Source organism: Bufo gargarizans, chromosome 2 (genome assembly GCF_014858855.1).
Source record: "Bufo gargarizans isolate SCDJY-AF-19 chromosome 2, ASM1485885v1, whole genome shotgun sequence".
In the NCBI taxonomy this organism is placed as follows: Eukaryota; Metazoa; Chordata; class Amphibia; order Anura; family Bufonidae; genus Bufo; species Bufo gargarizans.
This window is the reverse complement of record NC_058081.1, coordinates 143,937,920-143,958,466: the sequence shown is the minus strand read 5'-3', so window position 1 is coordinate 143,958,466 and position 20,547 is coordinate 143,937,920. Positions and strand designations below refer to the sequence as shown.

At 45.6% G+C, this 20,547-nt stretch overlaps 1 protein-coding gene across 1 annotated transcript in view; it reads right to left on the bottom strand.

Annotated features, from left to right (window-relative positions):
* Positions 1–1,899, bottom strand: part of TP53BP1 (tumor protein p53 binding protein 1) — a 126,518-nt gene extending 124,619 nt beyond the window's left edge. Inside the window, 1 exon segment of the mRNA XM_044279559.1 lies at positions 1,785–1,899. The gene's annotated coding sequence lies outside the window, so the exon portion shown is untranslated.
* Positions 1,900–20,547: the final 18,648 nt, after the last annotated feature.

The window sequence follows — 20,547 nt, the reverse complement described above, 5'->3', positions numbered from 1 at the left end:
GGAAACCACAGCGACTGTATGATTCTAGGAGTGGGCGATATATATATACGATATAAATTTGGGCAACGATATAGATTCTGTCTACATCGCCATATCGAGATAGATGACCACGGAGCGGTAGTGAATTGAAGAAGCTTCTCACTCACCGCTCCGTGGTCTCCCGACTCTGCACCGCGCTGCACTAGCCAGGGCCTTACGTGCACACATAGTCAGCGCGCTGGCTAATGCTGTGTGTGACGTCAGGTCCCTCCCAGTGCATGTTGGGAAGAAGACGCAGTCTGTCTCCTGCGGACTCCATCAGCCAGCCGTGCACCCTGCAGCAAAGGTAAGTAAAAGTACTGTATATTAGCAGGGGCCAATATCTGCCTGGGGGGTGGAGGGGTTGGCTTGCAGGATGGCTATGGCATGGGGTTGATGGCGCTGGCTGGGGGACATGGATGATGGTGGCAATGTAATTTGTATCATCAGGCAGTAGGAGACTTGGTCATGGAAACCCCTTTAAGGCAAGTGCTAGAAGCTGGCTTTAAAGGGGTTGTCTGGCGTGATGAAGTTTTAGATGAGGAGAAGAATAGGTTAAAAAATATAGAAGCATTCCTCACCTCACTGATCTCCTGCTGCCGCAGCTTCTACCCTTGCTGCTTCCCAGCTTGGTACACAGGAAATGGCTGCCCAGCCAATCAATGACCACTGCAGCGACCGGACTTGGTCAGTGATTGGCTGAGCATGCATTTCCTTCCTGCGATGGCAAATACAAAAAGGAGAGAGCAGCAGGCGATGTCGAGGATCAGAGAGAGGAGTCATTTTTTGTTTTGTTTTATCAATTCCATCCTGCCAGAGAATATACTTTCACATCCGTCAGGAATAAACAAAACCGCTTTCGTTAAGAAAATACAACCGTCTGCCTCCGTTATGAACGGATCCGTTTGTATTACCTCTAAAACAGCCATGACGGATCCATCTCTGAAAGCATTGAAAGTCAATGGGCACCGGGTCCGCCACCATTGACTTACATTGTGTTTTATGCTCCTTGCAGCGCTTTTGTGTCCGGCATGGGAATGCAATGAAACAGAATGGAAGGCATTCTGGGGGACTCTGTTCCGTTTTGCCCCCATTGACAATGAATGGGGTCAAAACTGAAGCGTTTTCCTCCGGTATTGAGATCCTATGATGGATCTCAATAGTGGAAAGGAAAAGCGCAGATGTGATAGTAGCCGAACCCACTTAAGGTCCAGCTCCGTGAGGCTCACCTGTCGTGGCCAGCATCGCTGAGCAGCAGTGATCCCACAGAAATGAATGGGATGGCTGCAGCAGATCCAGCCATCTATTTCTTGCGACTGCCACAGCGATCCCATTCATTTCCATGGGATCGCTGCTGCTCAGCGATCCTGGCCGCAACAGGTGTCGCCATCTAGCCCTTGCCTAAACGGAGGACACAGAGGCAGAGACCCCACCATCAGAACAAGGGGGCAGCTCCCCAATAAACAGCGCAAACAAAACACACAAAATAGCAGAATCCCACTGTTTTTGCATTACCCCTCCCAAGAAAAGAGCACAGAGCAGTGACCACCAGCCTGACATGGCACATGCCCTCACAGTGTCACTGGGTGCAGGGGTGTCTCAGCTCCACCACCAGCCAGGAGATGTGACTAGCACTGGAGCCATGTTTGTATCCCCCTCTCTCTGGATAAGCAGTGCTTCCCCGCCGTCCCTTTGTCCTCCTCGGCCTACATTCTGTCAGGCGCTGGTCGCTGCGACATTTACTGCACCCATTTTTTCCGACTCACAGTTTCAGTATCTCCTACAGCGCCAATGTCGTGATATATCACCGGCCAGGGAGCCGATATGCCCTACAGAATGCAGGGACAGCGCACCACCACACGCTGCCTACTGCCCAGGAACCACGTCACCAGCGCCCGCACCTATTGGCTGGGAGACCGTGACGACACTTTAAACACACTCGCCCATTAGCTGCAGGGGAAGGAAATCACGCCCTCCACAAGAAGCACGGCCTCACCATGGTTACTGTTGCTAAGGGCACAGTCGAGAGACGAAGACTTTTAACCCTTTAAGTGTCGCGGAGCCTGAAGTATAAACCCTGCGATAGGCTGCTGGCTCGGGGAGGGATGCCACATTGCTGTGCTCATGCTAGGTGTTCTCTCGCCGATTTTCCCAGCATGCATCGCTGCAAGGTTACTAAGTCTTAGCAGGCCGTACCTTAGTAAAGAATTGCAGACCAATCAAATTGCAGCTTTCATTCTTCATAGGTACAATGAGAAATGAAAGGAATAGTGTAATAGGTTGCCATGGGCAACTGCCCTCATTTCTTCTGATCTTCCCAATTTATTTCCAGAACTGACACTAGTAAATGAATGGCAGTAAACTGACTGAAAGGGGTTAGACTAGGGCCACACTGCAACATGTGTCGCACGACAATTTTTATAATCATAGTCTATGGTGTCGCACTGCGACATGCAACATGCTGCAACTGCGACGCAACAGTCGCATGAAAAATTAATTTTTTGCTACTATTGTGTCGCAGTCACAGCATGTCACAGATGCGACACCATAGACTATCATTATAAAAATTGATATGTGACATTGGTGCGACAAATGCCGTTGTGTAGCCCTAGCCTTATGGAAGCAGCTGAGTGGCTGGTGCTCCTCTGTTTCTGTAGCTTCCATAGCAGTGAACTGGAGGTCTGCAAACCGCATAGTAAAAATGCAAAGTAATGTATATTTGCCAACCCTTGTGAATGGGGAGAACTGAACCCCATTAGGTGGACTGCTCCAATCTAACGCTCCCCTGATGATTATCAGACCACTCTCTAGTGTACTTGTCTACCCTACTAGACCAAGCATCTCCTCAACTGAAGGCCAACCTCCTGGACTCCAACCCCATTGGCAAACCTCCCATATACAGTAGCAGTTTATGGGCCTCATGCACACAACCATAGCCGTTTTATCCGCAAACTACGGATCTGAACAACCCGGATACTAGCCGCGAGAAACCCTGCACTTAAAATGCCTATTCTTGTCTGTAAAATTGACAAAAATAGGACACGTTCTATTTTATTTTATTTTTTTGCAGGACAGACCTATGGACAAGGGCAGCACACGGATGACACTTTGGGGGCTCTGTTCTGGAGATAAAAGGGTACCAAAGGTGGAACCCCTTTAAAATGTAACTGTACTTTCATACAACTTTTTATTTATCCTAGTGACATATCAAAAGTTTTGATCTGTGGGAGTCTGAGTGCTGAGACCCCCACCAATCACTGAAATGAGGCGTTATAAATGCTCACACATAGCACCAACTCCCCTCGCTGCTGAAGATGGACTAGCAAAAGGGCTCATAGACTTTACCTTATGCCTGTAATCAGGGGTGTACCTAGCCTTTCTGCAGCCTTAGCGAAAAATGAAACGGTGCCCCTACCCCCAATGCCAATTTCTTCACCTAACCCCTTCTCTCCAGCCCTTTTGTTAAAGAGATACTTGGAAAATATGACATAGCTACAAAACATACAGGAAAATACGGCGCCATATACTGTGGCCACTGAGCCTCCCAATACTATACTGCAGAAACAGACAATCCCCCTTCCACTGCCCCCTCTTGCCCCTACCTAGTACTGCCTCAGGCAATCGCTTCACCTCGCCTCATTGGTGGTGCACCCCAGCCCGTGTTCAGCAGCAAGGAGCTCTGTATGAGCACTTCTAACATCTTGTGTTAGTAATCAGGGAGGGTCTCAGACTGCCACTGATCAAAACCTTTGACATGTCACTATGACATATTAAACGTTTTGTTACACTTTAGGCTACTTTCACACTTGCGTTCGGAGCGGATCCGTCTGGTGTCTGCACAGACGGATCCGGTCCTATAATGCAGACGAAGGGATCCGTTCAGAACGAATCCGTCTGCATTATATTTCAGAAAAAATTCTAAGTGTGAAAGTTAGTCAGCCATATTGTGTCAACTTCAAACGGGTCCATCCCCATTGACTTACATTGTAAGTCTGGACGGATCCGTTTGCCTCCGCCTGCTGAGCGGAGCGGAGGCCAAATGGTGCCAGACTGAGGCATTCTGAGCAGATCCGCATCCACTCAGAATGCATTAGGGCAGTACCGATGCGTTCGGGGCCGCTTGTGAGAGCCTTCAAACGGAACTCACAAGCGGAGCCCCGAACGCTAATGTGAAAGTAGCCTTAAAGGGAACCGGTCATAAATTTTATGTTGAACTGACCAAAGACAGCATAAAGTAGTGACAGATGCTTTGATGCCAGTCGTGTGTCACTCATCAGCTACAAGTAAGTGGTTCCTGAGATCCAGCATCATAATCATTGCAGCCCAGGCCTTGAAAAGAGTCACAGTTATTCATAAGCTCCTGCTCTCCCCACCCATCCGCTGATGGTTGGCAGTTCACTTCTAGGAAGAAAAGTAAGGAGAAGAAAGTGAATCATCAGCGCATCTGTCAATACTTTATGCTGCTCTGAATGACGGCAGCATAAAGCTGATGGCAGGTTCCCTTTAAAGAAAATATACTGATATGGAGGTAAACTATAAATCTGTTTTTCTATAATTCCGGTACAAATATATGAATTTTTTTTTTTTTTAAACATAATGGTCAGGGTACCAAAAGTGCAAAACTTCTAGACATCTCTTGCAACAAAAGGGTTAATGCTTATCTGATGAGATTTTTAGGATGATCTAACATTTAAGCTATGACTAAAATCTGAGATAATCATCTGGAAGCTCGCTCTTCCAGCAAATGTGGATAACTGCAAAAAGATTTTTATTGGCTGCAGTCACATCAGAGCTCAAGCAAATAATTTCCCTTCCTTTCAAAATGAAACCAGATAAATTGACACATACCAATATAATATTAAAAGCTATGGACACCTTTGACATGGAAAAATTATTTTTACATTAGTGATTACTTCAGTCTACAATCTTCATTCCTTTGTTTTCATACTTTTCCCATGTGGTCAAATCCCTCTTAGGCCTATTGCACACGACCGTATGGCTTTTTCAGTATTTTGCAGTCCGCAAAAGACGGATCCGCAAAAAAATACGGATGACGTCCGCGTGCATTTCATTTTTTGCGAAACGGAACAGCTGGCCCCTGATAGAACAGTACTATCCTTGTCCGTTATGTGGAACGGAAATGGAATGCATCTGGAGTACATTCCGGGTTTTTTTGCGGACCCATTGAAATTAATGGTTCCGTATACGGACCGTATATGGAAAGCAACAAACGGGACGAAACGGAAAAAAAAACTATGTGTGCAAGAGGCCTTACGCTGGGTTCACACCTGAGCGTTTTACAGCGCGTTCCTACGCGCTGTAAAACGCTCAACAAGGAGAAACCAATGCTTCCCTATGGGAACGGTTCTCATCTGGGCGTTTTACAGCACGTACGTAAAACGCCCGACGCCCCAAGAAGTACATGAGCTTCTTTGGGGCATCTTGTCGCGCGTTCCCGTACATAGACTTTCGGGAACGCGCAACAATGGGCGTTCGCTTGTCTCTGTATGCGCGATTGCAAGCACCGGTACAATCGCGCATACAGAGCGCTCCATCGCGAACGCTCAGGTCTGAACCCAGCCTTAGTAATACATGCTGGATGTGAGATCTGTTAGTCCAGGGTGCTGCCGCCTTCACTAGTTTTCATGTATTGGCGCACCTTCATTCCTGAACTGATTTTCCCTTCTACAGACCTTGGTACTGACAGACTTTGATGCTGTGGAGTATCTGATACTACCCACCTCCCTACAGTAGGCCTACCTCGTTCTGTCATTGACACTTATATTCAACCTGTGTGACTCTTCCCCGGGCCTCTCCCTTCAGACGGTGTATGCTTTCCTCCCAATCTATATACACCCTGTGTGATCTGCCCACCCTCAAAAATGTATTGTTTTATCTAAGATAATATAGAAGGGCAATTGTAATAAAGAGTATATAGAAAGTTGACTTATTTCCCATTTTGTAAGCAAATAAATACATTTTGGTGCAAATGTATACATAACCCTTAGGGGATGCTTCAAGCTATGCAGCAAAGTTTACATTATGACACTTGACCTATGCTTTCTCTGAAAAACTATTCAACTTTTCAGTTACCGCCTAGACCAGTGATGGTGAACCTTTTAGAGATCGAGTGCCCAAACTGCAACCAAATACCCACTTATTTATCGCAAACTGCCAACACGGCAATTTAACCTGAATACCAATATAGTATATCTTCCATGTACTTTATCATTTAGCTATAATAGCTTAATAGCCTACATTCAGTGAGCCGCTTGTTCTGTTCATAGTGCATCCTTTGCTGATGAATGGCAGGAAAAGTCTAAGGCATATTGGTATGCCATAGACTTTTTCCAAGGCGCGGGTGCCCACAGAGAGGGCTCTGAGTGCCGCCTCTGGCACCCGTGCCATAGGTTCGCCATCACTGGCCTAGACCCTGCCAACCATAAATCTATGTATTGGAGATTCCAAGTTATGCCAGCTGTCACTTTATAAGGAGTGGAGTTGCCTTTTTGGGCAGTGAATACCTTGTTTTTGTGTGTTGTTAAAATGTATTGTGGTGTTATGCAATGGTGTGCAGTGGCTGTTCCTTTAAAGTTTAAACCATCAAGAATATATACGATCAGGAAGGGGTTGACCCATCAACAAAGGAGGCAAAAAGTGAGAAGGTGGTGTGAACACAGACTATGGGAGAGGCAGGTCTCAGAATCTCAGTTAGCCTTACAGGAACCCAAATTATCCATAGTGATGGGACTGTAAGGCCAACATGTAGAGGCAGGTACAGTGCTGCCCATAATTATTCATACCCCTGGCAAATTTTGACTTAAAGAGGACTTTCCACCGATTATGACACTGTGAACTAAGTATACAGACATGGAGAGCGGCGCCCGGGGATCTCACTGCACTTACTATTATCCCTGGGCACCGCTCCGTTCTCCTGCTATGCCCTCCGGTATCTCCAGTCACAAAGTTATGGTAGGCGGAGTCTGCACTTGTTGTTCTGTAGCGCTGGCCAATCGCATTGCAGAGCTCACAGCCTGGGAGAAAATAACCTCCCAGGCTGTGAGCTCTGCGCTGCGATTGGCCAGCGCTAGAGCAGAACAAGGGCAGACTCCGCCTACCGTAACTTAGTGAGTGAAATCTCCACCTACTATAACTTAGTGGCCGGAGATACCGGAGGGCATAGCGGGAGAACAGAGCGGCGCCCAGGGATAATAGTAAGTGCAGTGAGATCCCCGGGCGCCGCTCTCCATGTCTGTAGTCTTAGTTCACAGTGTCATAATCGGTGAAAGGTCCTCTTTAAAGTCACTTTTATTCAACCAGCAAGTCATTTTTTGACGGGAAATGACATAGGTGTCTCCCAAAAGATAATAAGACGATGTACAAGAGGCATTATTGTGGGGTGGAAAAAAACATTTCTCAGCTTTTATTTACATTTGAGCAAAAAATACAAGATGTTCCGCACTGTGGAAAATCTCAGAGGATGTGGTCGGAAGCCAAAAGTGACACCTGTGCTGGCCAGGAGGATAGTTAGAGAGGTGAAAAAGAATCCAAGGATCACCACCAAGGCCATCCTGGTGAATCTGGGCTCTGCTGGTGGCAATGTCTGAAGGCAGACAATCCAACAGACACTGCACAATGCAGACCAAGGAGGGCGCCACTTCTCCAAAAAAGGCACACAAAAGCTCGCTTGACCTTTGCAAAAGCTCACCTGGACAAAGAAGATGATTTCTGGTCTTCTGTGTTATGGTCAGATGAAACAAAAATTGAATTGTTTGGCCACAATGATGTTTCCAAAATTTGGCGTAAAAATGGAGAAGCCTTCAACCCAAAGAACACCATCCCCACTGTCAAACATGGTGGTGGGAACCTAATTCTTTGGGGTGTTTTTCAGCCAATGGACCAGGGAACCTAATCACAGTAAACGGCACCATGAAAAAAGAGTAATACATGAGGATTCTCAACGACAACATCAGGCAGTCTGCAGAGAAACTTGGCCTTGGGCACCAGTGGACATTTCAGCATGACAATGACCCAAAACACACAGCAAAAGTGGTGAAGAAATGGTTAGCAGATAACATTAACGTTTTGGAGTGGCCCAGACAGAGTCCAGACTTGAATCCAACTGAGAATCTGTGGATGGAGCTAAAGATCAGGGTGATGGCAAGAATACCCTCCAACCTGAAAGATTTGGAGCTCATTGCTAAAGATGAATGGGCAAAAATACCTGTGGAGATATGCAAAAAGCTGGTCGTCAATTATAGGAAGCATTTGATTGCTGTAATAGCCAATAAAGACTTTCCTATTGATTATTGAGAAGGGTATAAATAATTTTGGACTGGACACTTTTAGCTTAAATGTAAATAAAAGAGAAATGTTTTTTTTTCCACAATAATGCCTCTTGAACATTGTCTTATTATCTTTTGGGAGACACCTATGTCATTTCCCGTCCAAAAAATTACTTGCTGGTTGAATAAAAGTAACTTTAAAGGGAACCTGTCACCGGGATTTTGTGTATAGAGCTGAGGACTTGGGTTGTTAGATGGCCGATAGCACAGCCGCAATATCCAGTCCCCATAGCTCTGTGTGCTTTTATTGGGTAAAAAAATGAGTCCTCTATGTGAGATGAGTCAGGGACAGGACTCGTCTCAGGTTAATTTGCATATGTATTAAATAGTTTTTTTTTACACAATAAAAGCACACAGAGCTATGGGGACTGGGTATTGCGGATGTGCTAGCGGCCATCTAGCAACCCATGTCCTCAGCTCTTTACATCAAATCCCGGTGACAGGTTCCCTTTAAGTCAAAATTTGCCAAGGGTATGAATAATTATGGGCAGCACTGTAGCTCTTCACATCTAAAAGACCCGAGGAATCCAGGAGCTGGAGTCCAATGAGCAGCACATCTATGGACTGTAATTAGGGTAGGAACTGCCAAAGCCACTACACCAATTGTTCAACTTTTGCCTCAGTATGGAAGTATGCAACCATTATGATTGTACGCCTCGAAAATGTGAACTTTATAAACAAGTTTGATGCAGCAATATCTGTCCCCTGTGCAAGGGCGTAACGACCATAGCGGCAGACCATGCGACTGCTATGGGGCCCAGAGCAAGCGGGGGGCCAAGTCTTAGTTGGTATTATCTCCTCTACTACTGGAGGTGAAAACTTGGTCAGGACTCTAAAACTTTTAGCAAATGAGGCAGTGGAAAAATGGCCCAGGGGTCATTGAAAGGGGTTTAGGCAGAAATCCTTCTGTCCTGTGTGAGGGGCCTGGTTTGATCCTTGCTATGGGGCCCTTACTTCTCTATGTACGCCACTGCCCCTGTGTGTAAGGTTCTACACAGCCAAGACTATTTAGAGGGAGCAGCCAAGACTACTCCAGAATTTCACTGCTCCTTTAGGCTAGGTCTACACAACGACATTTGTCGCGCGACATTTTGTTGCACCAATGTCGCGCGACAATTTTTATAATGGCAGTCTATGGTGTCGCACTGCAACATGCGACATGCTGCGACTGCGATGCAACAGTCGCAGAAAATCCATTCAAGATGGATTTTTCTGCGACTGTCGCGTCGCAGTCGCAACATGTCGCATGTTGCAGTGCGACACCATAGACTGCCATTATAAAAATTGTCGCGCGACATTAGTGCAACAAAATGTCGCGCGACAACTGTTGCGCCCTATCTGTCGCGCAACTTTTTGTTGCGCGACAAATGTCGTCGTGTAGACCTAGCCTAAATCTCTTGAACTACCTTCAACAGCCTAAGGCTACATGCACACGACCGTATGTGTTTTGCGGTCCGAAAATTGCGGATCCGCCTGAAAAAAGTATGATAAAAAAAAACTGAACGAACACAGAAACAAATAACGTTCGTGTGCATGTAGCCTAACACTGAGCTGGAAAAAGGAATACATATGTATGCCTCAACCTTGTTTTCTGTGCAAGAATGAACAGATGGTACAAGGTGCATAGGTCTTCTGTAAACTGTGGCATGAGTCTGTAGAGTGTACGCAATGCTGTGGTAGCCAGGCACAGCCACTACATACTGGACAGAACTGTGTAGCTCTATTCCCTGGTATCGGAGCCAGAAATTGGTAAAACAGCCCATCTATGTGGGTTGCCAGGGGTCAGAACCCAGCCGATCTGATATTGATGACCTATGCAATAGATAGGTAATCAATAAGTAAGTGCCAGAGAACCCATTGCTGCAGCTAAACAAACAGATTTATAATTAAAGGGGTTGTCTCATCTCGCCGTTACTAAGGTGAGATGAAACTCAAATCCCGAAGGCCAGGTGGCCGGGGAACAGCGCAGCCGGCCAGCACTACGCTGTTTCTATAGCTCCCACACACTGAAGTAGGAGCTACTGAAATGGCGCAGCACAGCCCACTTCTCTGCCCCTGCCCACCTGATGGTCGGGGGTTAAGTGTCTTCGCTGTCCGCATCCGTTGTTCCGTTGTATAGAGCATGTAAGAATAGGCATTTCTATAATGGGCCACCCGTTCCGTTCCACAAATTGTGGTTGTGTGAATGAGCCCCTAATCAGAGACAACTGGAGGAGGAGGACAGAAAATAGCAGCTATCGATGGTCACCACAGAAGGACAGTTGTGCTGCACTGTGATATTTGGTTCTGCTGTGACGGTATTTTGCACTATGGTATTGCTCACCTGGCCTACTTGTGTTACCCTGCCTTCTGTCAATTTGGACCCCTCTATAACATGGGGACACTTTTAGTTTTTGTTTTCCAGGGCCACTTTAAGTTCCCAGTCTGCCCCTGGCCATCACATGCGTGTACAGTATGTAATAGCTTCAGCATTGTAAACACGGATGCGTGTTAAAGGGGGTATCCCATCTTAGACAATGGGGGCATATCGCTAGGATTGTCTGATAGGTGCCTCTGGGACCCGCACCTACAAGGAGAACGGAGCCGGGGAGAGTTGTGGCTGGAGGACTCCGGGTTTCCCGGGGTCCGTCCACCACCAGGAGCAGCTCCCCGCCTCTCCCATTGAAGTGAATGGGAGTGCACCGCGCATGCGCAGCCACCGCTTCCATTCATTTCTATGGGGCCGACGGAAATTTTCGGAGGCTCCATAGAAATGAATAGAGGGCGCCCTCCTCAAATTTCTCTGCTCCGTTCTCCTTGTAGGTGAGGGTCCCAGAGGTGGGACCTGCACCTATCAGACAATAGGGGCATATCCTAGCGATATGCCCCCATTGTCTAAGATGGGAATACCCCCTTTAAGCATGAAGGTTAATCAGGAGGTAAAAGAGTCAAATAATAATGTACAACGACCTTATTTAAGAAAGTTACAAAATGATGTTTCTAGGACCTGCTCAGTGTGTGCAAAACTGTAAAGCAGTGTGACAGAGTCCTGCAGCTGTCAGATTTCCATGGAAGGAAATGCTATTCTTATTCTACACCAGGAAGTCAAATCAAGCAAGAGACCCTGAACCTAATGGGTTACCCAGAGATTTTACCATTATCCTATAGTCCAGTAACATTTGTGTGCACATGTGCTGCCCTACGTCTCACATGCCAACCATTCCTTACCTTATTGTGCGAGTGAAAAACGGATCCGTCCCCAGGACGGATCCGTTTGGCTCCGCATAGTCAGACGGTCACCAAAAGTTTTAGTGACCGCCTAAAAAACGCAACGGAGACCAAACGCAGCCAAATTGATGCATTCTGAACGGATCCTTATCGATTCAGAATGCATTGGGGCAGAACTGATCAGTTTTGGGCGGCTTGTGAAAGCCCTGAAACGGATCTCACAAGCGGACCCAGAAACGCCAGTGTGAAAGTAGCCCAACTCCTCAGGGCCCTTTAGCTGCCCTAATTGTGCCCCTAAGTGTGCTAATGTAAAGGATTCGGTCCCAGCGACTGGATCGTCTTAAATGAGGTTAAACTTTTTAACTTTAATACTTATTGTTAAACTAACAATGCATTTGTTTTTGTGATGTTTCTTTTAGGCCTCATGCAAACAACAATGTATTTTCTCTCTGACCCATTCATTTCTACGGATGTCATATGTGTACTGTCCGCATTCGTGCAAAAAATAATAAAATAGAGCATGTCCTATTGTCCGTTGCACAGACAAGAATAAACATTTTAACAACAGGGTGGGACACACACGTGTACCGCTTCCGTATTTTGTATATCCGCCATTTGTGGACTGCAAAATGGTTACGGTTGTGTGCATGAGGCCTTATCCTTTTCATCACTGAAATTGTCATGGAAGCGACACCTCTTCATCCACAGGACAATAAGCACAGTTTCATCTAGTCCTGGCATGATCACTTTCCCTGTTTAATGTATGTATCTGGCCATCATTTCCGGAGAACAAAGCCCTGAGCTAGGCTTCCTGCACATCCTCGGCTTACATGCCACATGATCCATTGCATGATTGCATGTTCTATCCATGTTCAGTCTGTACATGCTGATACTTCCCCAACCTAAACAGGGGTGTATCAGGCACCCAGAGACATTGGAAGAGGTTACCCTGATGTGCAAGGCTACAGACAATGACATCATCTCCCATCTTCTCCCAAGAATGCTCCTGGTACTGCAATACTTAACCTGGAGCACTGCTGCCAGGCATGAGAGGCTGGCAGAAGAAAAACCACAATTCATTCTTCCTTATGCAGAGAACAAAGAGCCTCCCCACTACAGACCAGGGACAGGGCTACAGTGCCTATTGATCTGCATTGGGTGCAGCAGGAGAAAAGTTTTGGGGTCCCTGGACCTAGCCTATGCCATCTACTACTCCCGTGTCATAAAACGCGTCATAACAGCTCTTCTAGCTGGAGAACGAGTGAAAGGATTATGCAGCAGACCTGCCATTGTAGACCCCTGCATTCTCCAGCCTGTCTGCAGCCCCCACAGCTTCCAGCCTGCTGTCCGCAGCATGCACGACCATTACAACAGCCAGGGTGTAAATGCAGATGTACTGTACCTCAGTCAGCTCAGTGGATCCGGCAGGGAAGGCAGGCAGGCATGGAAGCCACACGGACAGAAAGGTTTTCTGCCGCTGGAGAAAGCTGCTCATCTGAGCTGTCAATCCCTAAAAGACCGCTAGAGGCGCTGTTCCTGTCAGAGGTGGAGCTCTTTTCTACTGACATCACACATGCCATTATTATTAGCAGTATTGTTACAATTCTTAGACATTATCTACAAAATGAGATCAATCTCACACTATAGTGAAAAGTGTTCTGCCTACTAGATTTACTGTTTTGTATTCATTTGTTTACAATTAACCTATTGTGGAACTGCAAATCCCAGCAGTGTGCTAGAACTTGTTTGTAAATACCTACCTAGCCTCATTCATTATATTGTATAGTTTGTATCTATTTAGTTACATATTATTATTATTTATCTGCTACGCTGGTTGACCTTAGAAGCCTTTGGCTACATGCACACAAGTGATGGATGTTTTTATAATGGCCAGGTAGTCTATGGGGTTATTTGGACGGACAGTGAATAACGGACATAAAAAAATAGAACATGTTATATCTTGTCCGTCCATACAATTGAATGGGTCAGTTTTTAATGTCTTTTTCTCAGAAAGGCATCAGTGAAAAAAAGGCTGTCAAAAATGGACAGTTTATCCATTTTTACCTGCCTTTTTTCCCACTGCCGTGTGCATGTAGCTTTAGCCAACTCACAGGGTCAGTATTTTTCATCAGTATTTGTAAGGCTACTTTCACACTAGCATGAAAGTTTTCCGGTATTGAGTTCCGTCATGGTGGCTCAATGCCGGTACCAAGTGTTCTGAAAAAAACGGATCCAGTTTCCCGGTCTGTGCATGCGCAGACCTTCAAATCTGTGAAAAAAATAAATACCGGATCCGTTTTTCCGGATGACACCGCAGAGACGGATCCGGTATTGCAATGCATTTGTTAGATGAATCCACATCCGGATCTAGAAACAAATGACATCTGTTTGCATACGAATTTCCGGATTCTTTTAATGCTAGTGTGAAAGTACCCTAAGCTAAAATCATGAGTGGGTCCAAAACACAGGTCTTTCCATTATACTTTTCCTCTGTAGGTTCCACCTCTAGTTCTTGCTTTTGACTGCGTGAAAGTGACCATAACCTGGGAGGTAATGGCATAAATAACAGTTCGCTGTCACTTTACAAGAAAAATACTTTCCACTAGGTTTCATGCACATGGTAATATCTGTTTTTTGGATCAGCAAAATAGGGATACCTTCCGTGTTTTTCTCACTCCCATCAATATGGCAGTGACTATTTTCATCAATAAGGCAATACAGTTAGACTAGACCAGCGGTAGTGAAACTATGGCACGGGTGCCAGAGGCGGCATTCAGAACCCGCTCTGTGGGCACCAGCACCCTGGAAAAAGTCTATGGTGTACCAATATGCCTTAGACTTTTCCTGCCATTTATCACGCAGGGCGCACTAGGAACAGCGCAGGCAGCGCACTGAATGTAGGCAGGCCGTTATAGCTAAATGATAAAGTACATGGAAGATATACTATATTGGACTGTAGTAGAGGTGGGACGAATAAAAAAAATTTCGAATCCGAAAAGGTTCTCAAATCTATTGAATTTTTCAAATCTCGAATCCTACGAATCCTGTACATAACAAACATATTTCACATGAAAACTTACAATTACTTGGCTTGGCCCTTGGGGATCTCGGACACCCCTTCCACACTTTGGCCGGGGGCTCGGTGGAGCTGATGTTGTGTTTTATCCTAATGAGAAAGATTTCATAATAAGGATTTGGAGGGGCAGAGGGATAGCAGAGAGGCTGGTGCTGCTACTAGGAAGTCATACCATGGGGGGAGTAATAAAGCCCACCATAATGCCCCCCCCCCCCAAATAAATAATTCTCCTTATAATGTGACAGTGCAAAAAATACCCCCAGTAAATGCCCCCATAGTGCTCCTCTCCCCCCTTATTCCTAGTGCCCCCCATAATGTACCAGTTTAAAATGCCACATATATAGTGCCCCAGTATTATATATGCAAGTATAAAATACCCCTTCTTAGTGCCCCCGTAGATGACCCCATAGTACTCCTCTCCCCCCTTCCCCATAGTACCCACCATAATGTGTCCCAGTATAAAATGCTACTGTACAGAGCCCCCCATATAAAATACCCCTTCTTTGTGGCTCAGTAGATGCCCCTATAGTGCCCACCAATAATGTGCCAGTAAGAAGTGCCCCCAATAGAGTGCCAGTAACTGCCCCAAGTAAAAAGTGCCCCATAGATGCCCCCAATTATGTGCTAGTAACAAGAGCACTCCCCATCATGTGCCAGTAACAAGAGCCTCCCCATCATGTGCCAGTAATAAGAGCCCCCATCATGTGCCAGTAATAAGCGCCCCCCATCATGTGCCAGTAATAAGCTCCCCCCATCATGTGCCAGTAATAAGAGTCCCCCATCATGTGCCAGTAATAAGCCCCCCATCATGTGCCAGTAATAAGAGTCCCCCATCATGTGCCAGTAATAAGCTCCCCATCATGTGCCAAAAACAAGCTCCCCATCATGTGCCAGTAACAAAAGCCCCCCTAATTTGCTAGTAAAACTATTTTACATAAAAAACAAACAAAAAAAACACATACTTACCTCCGTGTCAGCGATGCGATGCCTAGTGCCAGCAGCCTATTAGAGGAAGGGGAAGAGACACGCCTCTCCCTCCCCTGCCCCGCCGCCGCAGCACTGGCATCTGTATCGTTGTCCTGAGGACGGTGATACAGATGACTATGGAGATGCAACGTGGATTCATTGGATTCGAATCCCATAAATTACGTCGCGGTTCGAGTCCACGAATCCAACTAATCCAGCAAAATTCAAGGGATTCGTGGAATCAACGGATTTGACGTCGCATCTCTAGACTGTAGTATTCAGGTTAAATTGCCGTGTTGGCACTCGGGTTTTGGGTTGCAGTTTGGGCACTCTGTCTGTAAAAGGTTCAACATCCCTGGACTAGACGATGTTCTATAATATACAGAGCAGTGACAGTGCATAGATATACACAAAAAATGCATATAGCACAAAGGTGAAAAATACGGTTGTGTGCATGAGGCCCGAGGACAGATATTGTGTAGAAGGAAATGTGTTCCAGATTTCGACTGTTTATGGACTTGTGCAGTCTGTGGTGGCATGCAAATCTTTCTGCATTTATTTTCTGTCAGCGTTTTCCAGCTTTGAATATCTGCCCTGAATTTTTCATTCTCCACCGTTCAAATGCCTAAATGTTAACAGCAGAATTTCAGGTTCTGAAACTACACACATGGTAATTTTATTTTTATTTCTTATGTTTCACCAAATATGTTTTGTTTCTTTATTCTATCTGTACAAGAAGTCCATAGTACTGGTACTAGCCCACAGTAATGTCACAATACAGAGGTACTAAAAAGTGATATTTCTGTACATCACATCACATGAGTTATTATGACCAAAGTAACTGCTTAGGACCAATAGTCACAGTGATGTCACAGTCCAAGGATAATGCGCAGAGATAAATCCAGGAGTGGATACAATATGCAATCTTAGGCCCCTTGCAGACGAACGTGTCCGGATGCGTTGCAGCAAACCTGCGCGAGTAGGTACCCAATTGCAGTCAGTTTTGACTGCGATTGCATTCCGTTCAGTTTTCATCGCGCGTGTGCAATGTGTTTTGCACCGCATGATAAAAAACTGAATGTGGTACCCAGACCCGAACTTCTTCACAGAAGTTCAGGTTTGGGTTCGGTGTTGTGTAGATTGTATTATTTCCCCTTATAACATGGTTATAAGGGAAAATAATAGCATTCTGAATACAGAATGCATAGTACAATAGGGCTGGAGGGGTTAATTTTTTATTTTTTTTTTAACTCATCTTAATCCACTTGTTCACGCAGCCGGCATCTCTTCTGTCTTCTTCTTTGCGTAATAGGACCTTTGATGATAGGACGTCACTGCGCTCATCACATGGTCCATCACATGATCTTTTGCCATGGTGATGGATCATGTGACAGACCATGTGATAAGCGCAGTGACGTCATCAAAGGTCCTTTTCCTGTGCACAGCAAAGAAGAAGACAGAAGAGATGCCGGGCTGCACGATCAAGTGGATTAAGGTGAGTTATATTATGTATTTATTTATTTTAACCCCTCAAGCCCTATTGTACTATGCATTCTGTATTAAGAATGCCATTATTTTCCCTTATAACCATGTTATAAGGGAAAATTATAATGATCTGGTCCCCATCACGATCGTCTCCTAGCAACCGTGTGTGAAAAATCGCACCGCATCCGCACTTGCTTGCGGAAGCTTGCGATTTTCACACAGCCCCATTCACTTCTATGGGGCCTGCGTTGCGTAAAAAACGCTGAATATAGAACATGCTGCGATTTTTACGCAACGCTCAAGTGATGCGTGAAAAATCACTGATTGTGTGCACAGCCCCATAGAAATGAATGGGTCCGGATTCAGTGCGGGTGCAATGCGTTCACGTCACGCATTGCACCCTCGCGGAAAACTGGCTCGTGTGAAAAGGGACTTAGGCCCCATGCACTTGATTAAAACATGTGTGCATGCCTTTTTTTTACCCCTGTAGAAATGTCCTATTTTTGGGACTCCAGCATAACGGAAACTGGACTGATCTGTTATGCAGCCCATAGACTTCTATTATAACGTCATGAATAACGGAAAGCCTCTAAAGGAATTCCGTTATGCATTCTGTCATGGAATTGCGTTATGGTCCGTGGTAACGGAATCCATAACGCAATTCAGCATATACCCCAACCCGAACACAAACTCAAACTTCAAAATATAAAGTTTGTTCATCCCTAGTGCCGGGTGTAGGACCCCTGCTGATCTGATATTGATGACCTATCATCAGGATATTAAAAGCCTGGACAACCCTTTTAATACAAAGCACTTGTATTTGTGACTGTCCATATTGCTTCCTTTGCTGGCTTGATCCATTTTCCATCACATTATACACCATGGTTACTACCACCCTGTAATCCAGCAGCGGTGGCCATGCTTGCTCAATATAGGAAAAAATATCAGCCTCTCTGGTGGCCGCTGCCATAGCAGCGCACATAGGCCAATGCCATTTCCTATAGTGTGCAAGCATGGCCACCGCTGCTGGATTGCAGGGTGGTCATAACCATGAAAATGACAAGTGTATAATGCAGTGTTGTAGCATGGGGGGGTGGGGGCATGCGCAAAATTCCAGGGGGCGCTAGCAGGGCCGCATCACCAATTAGGAAAGTGAGGCGATCACCCCAGGAGGCGCAGCCCTGGTGACAAGTGGGGGGGGGGGGGGAATGCGACGGCAGGGCACAGGGAGATGGGTGCTTCCATTGTGGGGGCACAGTGGGGGACAGTATCAGCTTAACAAAATAATATTAGCAAAGACATTATATTGTTATATTGGTGATCACATCCACATAATTGCTATCTTGTGTAGGATGTTTATTGTGGTACTTGTGGTTCGCTGCGGGCATCCTCCACTGTATGCGTTTTTGCTAGGGATCGCCATTAGCAACGGGCCACAAGTGCAGGATTTGCTCCCCTGTATATATATGCACAGCTGCATATGGGTTTGAGCACTTTCTGCCTGTTTAACACCACACCATTTTTTTCAGTTTGTTTGTATACGGTATCATTATTTTTGGGGGACTTTATGTTTACACTATTAGTGTCAGGGGCACTATTTGCTGGGCACAGTTATTTTAGGGTAGTGTGTGCCAATAATTATTGAAGGGGGCATTATCTGTGTGGCACTAGTATTATCAGGGGGTTTATCTGTTTCTCCAGTATAGTATTGGGGAGCACATCGGCACAGTAATTGGGGTAGTAGGATGGTTTGTCCAGAAGATGGGGGGTGTAACGGATTTCCTGGCACAACGACTGGTTACCTCCGCTGATGGATGCTCCTAGTGCTTCCCGAGGACTCCAAGCACTCCGCTCGACACCGTAACCACCACAGGAACAAGGAACAGGAACAGCTCTTACAAGAGCTAGGGGTTATAGCCAGGGGAGTATACAGCGTATGTTGAAGGCCAAAACAGGAACTCTTTAATGGGTTATTTTTCAGCCTCTTATGCAGTTCTCCTAGCAAGGAACACTCCCCCTGGGGCCCTTGTAGAAGACTGTGACAGTTTATATTTTAGCCAATCACATGCATTTACAGTATTGAAACCTTCCCAGCAATTGTACACAAACCCCCTTCCCTCTGTCTTTGACACAATCAACAAAATACAAAAACCAAAACACAATGCCTGCCTGTGATACAATTACCAAACATAATGGGCTAACTTAATCACTCACAGACAGAAAACACACATTTTTCCCAAAACACAGAAAACACCTCAAAACCCCACATATCCCCATAATTTATACATCCATGGATAGCACATTTGGCCGACCGCAAGCATGGCTTTCCTGCCCAAAACAGTTCCACAGATTTAAGATGTGCAGGCCGGTCTGTCTTCGCCTTCAAAAGTTAGTATGGGCCATAATCCTGAGGCAAGAGGCTGGCAAACAGGCCCCTCCAAAACCCAGTGGCAAGGTTATTTTGGCCACACATCCCCCCTCCCAGGGAAGACTAACCAGATACCTGACCTCACACTGGTCGGTACCTGAGTTAGTCTGGCAGTCTACCCACAACCAAATACTGGATCTGTTGAATTTGGTAGCCTGTCTCTGACCAGTGAGTCCACCAAGGTTGTGTTATCTGTGTTGCTCCCTGGTTTTGAGTGGAGGTTGCTTTGTGGGCAGGGATCAGCGGTACTCTGCCCTGGTGCCAGAGCATCAGCTAGGCTAGTCTGTGGGAAGTCAGGCTCTGGACAAGAGGATAGGGGAGGGCAGGGTAATTCGAAATTACAAATATATATCACTATATTCTAAATATTCGCAAATTCTCGAAGTGACCATATTCACAATTAATAATCGCTATTCGAATATTCGCAACCAACACTACCATCTTCTACATTATCTGTAGAGTTATCACTGTGTTATCTGTGGTGTTACGTATGACTGCAAGTGATATCTACTGCATTATCTGAAAAAAATATATATATACAGTATATACTGTATATGGCTGTTGGAAAATGACGATGCATAAACATGATTTTTTTCAAAAATGCTTTGTGTAAAACTAAAATATATAAAATTGGCATCCCCTGTAATCATACTGACCAGCAGAATATAGGTAATGTCATTTTTCCCTTATGGTGTACACCACAATAACAAAACCCAGAAAACAATGACAGAGTCAGCACATTGAAACTGAAATGCACACTGTGCTCTTTCACTCCTGTACGTCCAGGCAAAAGACTGGGGCCACATGTTTCTAAGACCAACAAGTTCAGCATAAGGCCTCATGCACACAATTATATTTTTAGTTTGTGTGGCCGGGCCACAAATTATAGAACCTGTCCTATTCTAGTCCTATAGTCGTTGCAGTGCTTACACACTATAGTTTTCCTATATTGTGTAAGTACAGCCACCGCTGATGGATTGCAAGTTTAATGAGATGGAAAAATAAGTCCAGCCAGCAAAGGA